The following is a 6,695-nucleotide window of genomic DNA, read 5'->3' as shown; positions in this document are numbered from 1 at the left end:
TTATTTTATGCCGTCTCTATAATTGTTTTAAATATTATACCCTAAAATACATAATTGCTAGCCTTGTCCATTTCTAAAAATTTCGTACCTAAATACAAAACATTTATCATTAATACTGAGTCACTTGCAATATTGATTTCAGAAATAGTAACTCTGAGAGGCGGTGAACTGCTGTACAATTGTGACGTGAACGAGACAAATGCAGACGCCATTCACTATATTCACTGTGAGGCGACATAGTCAAGGAACTTTCTCTAGTAGGTTATTGTCAACAGTTGGTATAGTATAAACACTATATGTATTCCTCTGTACTTGTACTAAAATGTAATCAAATATAATGAATTATTTGGTTTATTATTTATTCTGATTAAGTTCCTCCAAGAATCTTAAAATGCCCGAAGGAAGAGACTATAACGCCAACAATCCGTATATATATGTATAAAATTGACAATATTTATACAAGCCACTTGTATTTATACAGGAGCCTCGTGCCGGCCACGCAACCCTATACACTGTACGTGCAGAGTGTCACTTGCTCCTAGAGTGTCTGCCAAGGGCCTGACGTTGGCTGACGCAAGCCAGAATGACAACGATAAAAGTTGAACCCACTCCTCCCCACTGACTGTCCAGTCTTCCCTCCGTGCCAAAAGAGGCAAATAAACGAACACACATTACATGGCCTGCGGGCCGTTGCAAGCAACAGCCTGGTGGACCAAACTCTCACAAGTCAAGCCTGGCCTCAGGCCCGGCTTGGGGAGTAGAAGAACTCCCAGAACTCCATCAACCAGGTATCATATCTCACCAAGGATTCTATAATTGGCTGCTGGGATCCTATGCAAAGTGCAAAAACAAATTGAGGAATCCCAGATATTTGCCACAAGGTTGGTGCCAGTAATAAGGTTCCTGAAATATGGAGCCCCGTTATAAGGAGCTAACTCTAAAATAGCCTAACTAGAGAAGATAACCTGAGGAAACACGTCGCGACCTATACAACGGTGAAGAACTACCTTCTTTAAGGAATAAATACACAATCTACAAACGAGTTACGGGAAGAATGTACGATTGCTAGGTGCATGCAAGCAAGCTATAATTAATTGTAAATATTGATACTAATTATAATTTAATAATAAATTAGTCCCATTCTAATGCAGTTTTCTTCCAAGCACAGAAATGAGTTGTTCAAAAATCCCACTGATCTAACAGCCGCTCTACACTACTGGTTCTTGCCAACCATCGTGTTCCTGACAAAGGTATTAACTGTAAGGGATCTGTCCTGTCATTTATAAGTCTGTAAATCGCTAGATAATTTTATCTCCTGAATGAATATCTGTGGAACCAGCTGTAGGAACCATCTCTTATCAAGATATTGACTAGATCTAGAATCAGTTCACTTAAAGATATAATCACTGGAGCACTAACTCTGGACAGAAGAGCCTCCAATAGCAACAGGTGGACTCATTGTGCGATAAACACCATCAATACATTCGATATAACAAACACAATCACTGAGAAGGGTGTCGACGAAATACATGCAGACTTTGTTATGCAAGCCCCTTGGGAATCTCCGCCAGCAGACTTTATGATTATGGTTCTTGAGGGAAAAAAGAACCAGACAAATACTCATCTGCTACGTAACATTGCACAGATGCATATAGAAGCAAACTTGGCATCCGACAGCTTTACACACTTCACAGATGGACCAGTAGACCAGCAGGGACAAGAAACCGGAGCTGCAGTTAAAGCAGGAAACTCTGTAAATAGTTGGAGGCTCTCAAATGGGTGTTCGACTTTACAAACAGAGATGCTAGCCATTCAAAAGGCTTTGGAACATGCTCTTGCTGAACACCGACAACATGTTATCATACATACAGATTTGAGAACTGCCATTGAAACCTTGCAACAAGAACACATGCATGACAACATCCATCTGATAACAAATGTCATATCATTAATGCAAACACTCAAACGTCAAGGCCGTCGGGTACTTATTAATTGGGTGCCAAGTCATGCGGGGATAATAGGAAATGACATTGCAGACGAAGCTGCAAAACTTGCAACTAAGCGAAGAAATATAAACATTTATATACCACAGAGTCTATCACAGATTAAGAAAGTAATTAGAAGTAGAGCAATGTAGATGATGTACAGTGACCACAACACAGCAGTTGCAACATCAGGATCTGTAGGTTGATACAAGAATTCAACCAACTACGAACCACTTATTTTGATGAAAGGGAGCAGTAGAGCAACAGAAGTACACTTACATCGCATCAGGCTTGGATTCCCATGTGCATGGGAAACAGGCTTACAGGTTCCGGAAGATGAGAGGAAATGTCAGCACTGTGGAGAAATTCCCAACAGACCACTAAAACACTATCCAACACAGTGCACAGTCACAAACCCAATAAGATTTCAACTTAGATTCAACAGAGCAGAAGTTGTTAAATCTTACTGAAGCGGCCATACGAGTCATAAATACTCATACTCCGCCCAAGTAAAACAGAAACAAGCAACACTTAGTGGGCCAGCCAGAGGCTTAGGGCCCGCGCAGGAATTTCCCTGGCCCCCCCCCCCCCCAAAAAAAATATCATAAAATCGATGTTGGAAGGCAATTCTTCAGCTGCGTGAGAACAGACCAAATGCAAAGAATGACATGTGCATTTGATAAGGAATATCTTCCTCATCACAGTGTAAAGCGAGAGATGAGGTCCACACAGTTAATGTCCCGTCCGTGCAAGACAATGCTTCAAACCAACTCCAATATAGCCAAAATAATCTTTAGGTGTTGATACAAGGCTTCAGAGGTAGTGCTTGTGACTGAAACTAGTCCCATAACCTGGAGGTAAAATCCTACTGGGTTTAGCGTTGTAAGATCCAACACAAGACACAAATATTTGTTTACAAGCAATATCTGTACAAGGTTACTAACTTCTAGATGTTACCACTGCTAGGCTTAAGCTAGGCTACAAGTACCTCTGGCAGTTTGTAACATCTGCAGATGTAGACTTAACTAATTGTAAACTCTGTCAGCAGAACTATTCGCATACTTTGCGTCATTATATAATGGCATGTGAAAAAAATCGTGGAATTCAGAGATAACACCATCAATGGAGTCCAAGAAATGTGTAAGTACTTCATTCATAATGATGTACTGCCGGGAATCTTAGCGAAGTATCCAAAATTTGCTTACTGTAGGTGCCGCCTGCACATGACTAAAGCTGCCGCCCAGTTGGGTGGGTGTGGAGCACATGACTGTAAAGCTGCCGCCCAGTTGGGTGGGTGTGGAGCACATGACTATAAAGCTGCCACCCAGTTGGGTGGGTGTGGAGCATATGGCTGTAAATCTGCCGCCCAGTTGGGTGGGTGTGGAGCACATGACTGTAAAGCTGCCGCCCAGTTGGGTGGGTGTGGAGCACATGACTGTAAAGCTGCCGCCCAGTTGGGTGGGTGTGGAGCAAGACTAGTAACTGTGATTCACCATAGATGTAAAGTGCCTTGTATAGTGACTGTTGTGAGCCTCTTGTTGAATCACTTGTGATATAAAAAAGATTATCGATGTGTATATGTATAAATGATTGTATACATTATATATATATATATATATATATATATAACTATATTCTACCACAACTATATTCTACCCACCTCAAGACTCCGCTCCAATATAGAAGCATCAAGAAATATGGACCAATAGGCTTTCTACAAACACTTCTATTCAATACCCATTGTTTCTGTTCTGTCTTGTGTTGATACTTTTAATACCCTATTAATATCCCCTAGTGTTCTGTCTTGTGTTAATGCCACATCACCCTTCCCACCTCACTCAAATGTAATGCCACATCACCCTTCCCACCTCACTCAAATGTAATGCCACATCACCCTTCCCACCTCACTCAAATGTAGATATAAAATCAGGGAAACGCAAGTTCTAATCAGTTGTGTATTTGTGAAGTCTTTGAAAATGTAATAAGTTTTACGAAACGCGCCCGTGTCGCGTCAGACTAGAAATAAAAATGAATTTTGGAGAAGTGATTTTTGATTTACCTCCAACAGTGAAGCGTAATGTACGAAAGATTGAGAAAATTCGTGTTAGAATTATTAATCTTACTTTTTCGGTCATATTTAATAATATATGTCTACAGGAAAGACTGCTACCAAAATATACTAATATATATATATATATATATATATATATATATATATATATATATATATATATATATATATATATATATATATATATATATATGTCGCACCTAGTACCCAGAACGCACTTTTCAGCCTACTATGCAAGGCCCAATTTGCCTAATAAGTCAAGTTTTAATAAATTAATTGTTTTTCGACTACCTAACCTAACCTAACTTTTTTGGCTACCTAACAAAACCTAACCTATAAAGATAGGTTAGGTTAGGTTAGGTAGGGTTGGTTAGGTTCGGTCATATATCTACGTTAATTTTAACTCCAATAAAAAAAAATTGACCTCATACACAATGAAATGGGTAGCTTTATCATTTCATAAGAAAAAAATAAGAGAAAATATATTAATTCATGAAAACTTGGCTTATTAGGCAAACCGGGCCTTGCATAGTAGGCTGAGAAATGCGTTCTGGCTACTAGGTACGACATATATATATATATATATATATATATATATATATATATATATATATATATATATATATATATATATATATATATATATATATATATATATATATATATATATATATATATTTATTTATATATATATATATATATATATATATATATATATATTTATTTATATATATATATATATATATATATATATATATATATATATTTATTATATATATATATATATATATATATATATATATATTTATTTATATATATATATATATATATATATATATATATATATATATATATATATATATATTTATTTATATATATATATATATATATATATATATATATATATATATATATATATATATATATATAATGTGTGTGTGTGTGTACATTTATAAATAACATAAATAATTGTGTAATTAGTTTCAAAAGATTGTCACTTGCTGAGCTAAACGAACTATGAGGGTTCAGTTCCTGAACCCATTATGTGCCTCTGTAACCCTTTCCACCACGCGTATAGGGTGCATAATTCAATTTGTCTACTCGTTTATAACTAGCTCACTGGTGATCCATCATTACATATTGGTACTTTCTACTAAGCAGTTAAGAACTATAATTTCAGGAGGATGGATTGCTTGTACAGATATTACCCGGGATAAAGTATTAATGACAAGGTTGGTCTATCGTCCCTGGGGGGGGGGTTATCTTGAGGCTATCTTGAGATGATTTCGGGGCTTTTAGTGTCCCCGCGGCCCGGTCCTCGACCACGCCTCCACCCCCAGGAAGCAGCCCGTGACAGCTGACTAACACCCAGGTACCTATTTTACTGCTAGGTGACAGGGGCATAGGGTGAAAGAAACTCTACCCATTGTTTCTCGCCGGCGCCCGGGATCGAACCCGGGACCACAGGATCACAAGTCCAGTGTGCTGTCCGCTCGGCCGACAGCACACTGCCCCCCCCCCCGCCACCGGGGTGGGGGGGAATACCTAACCTTGTGGTTACTTTTTCTTTCCAAGGTTCCGAGGACCAACGTCCCCAGGGCCCGGTCTCTGGCCAGGCCTCCTGCGGTTGGTGATCTGGTCAACCAGGCTGTTGGACGCCGCTGTGAGTTACCCACATTATACATTTATATGCGTAAATAATAAGCCATTGACTTTCTTAACATTAATAACCCAAATTAGCCCAGAAAGTCGCAAATAGCTATATTGAAAATTTAAGAGCGCCGAGCTCTCCCAAGTAGCCCAAGTCGCTACTTTTAGCCCAATGTGGCGACAGTTATTAGACGATTTGGCGGGTCATATTCCCGGGAAAATTACGAATAAGAACCTGCCCAAAACGCTATACGTGCTGGTGGCTTTACAAAAACGTAACATCATATATTATACATTATATATATATATATATATATATATATATATATATATATATATATATATATATATATATATATATATATATATATATATATATGACAGTGTCAGACCACGGAGGAAAATTGAAACAGGAATTTCCTTAAGTACTTTCGTATATTAATACATCTTCAGAAGGAGTGATATATATATATATAGACTATTATATAGTCTATATAGACTCCTGAAGGAGTGATATATATATAGACTATTATATAGTCTATATAGACTCCTGAAGATGTATTAATATACGAAAGTACTTAAGGAAATTCCTGTTTCAATTTTCCTCCGTGGGCTGACATGTCACATTTTTAATCACGTGTTTATTTTCGTGATATACACACACACACGCATATATATATATATATATATATATATATATATATATATATACATATATATATATATATATATATATATATATATATATATATATATATATTATATATATAATATATATATAACATAAAATAAAAAGAAAATTGGCTTATATAACTACCTTCCCTGGGTCAGTTCTAGAGGGAGTGAACACAGTTCACAGTTCATAGTGCTCACAGTTCACAGTGTTCACATCAACAGCTTCCACACACACACGGTAACTCTACACGCAATATATCCCTCCAGGCACACAGTTCAAGGCTCCACAATAACCTAGACACTAGCAGTGAACA

This window comes from Procambarus clarkii, chromosome 30 (assembly GCF_040958095.1).
Source record: "Procambarus clarkii isolate CNS0578487 chromosome 30, FALCON_Pclarkii_2.0, whole genome shotgun sequence".
Classification (NCBI taxonomy): Eukaryota; Metazoa; Arthropoda; class Malacostraca; order Decapoda; family Cambaridae; genus Procambarus; species Procambarus clarkii.
This window is presented reverse-complemented; position numbering follows the sequence as displayed.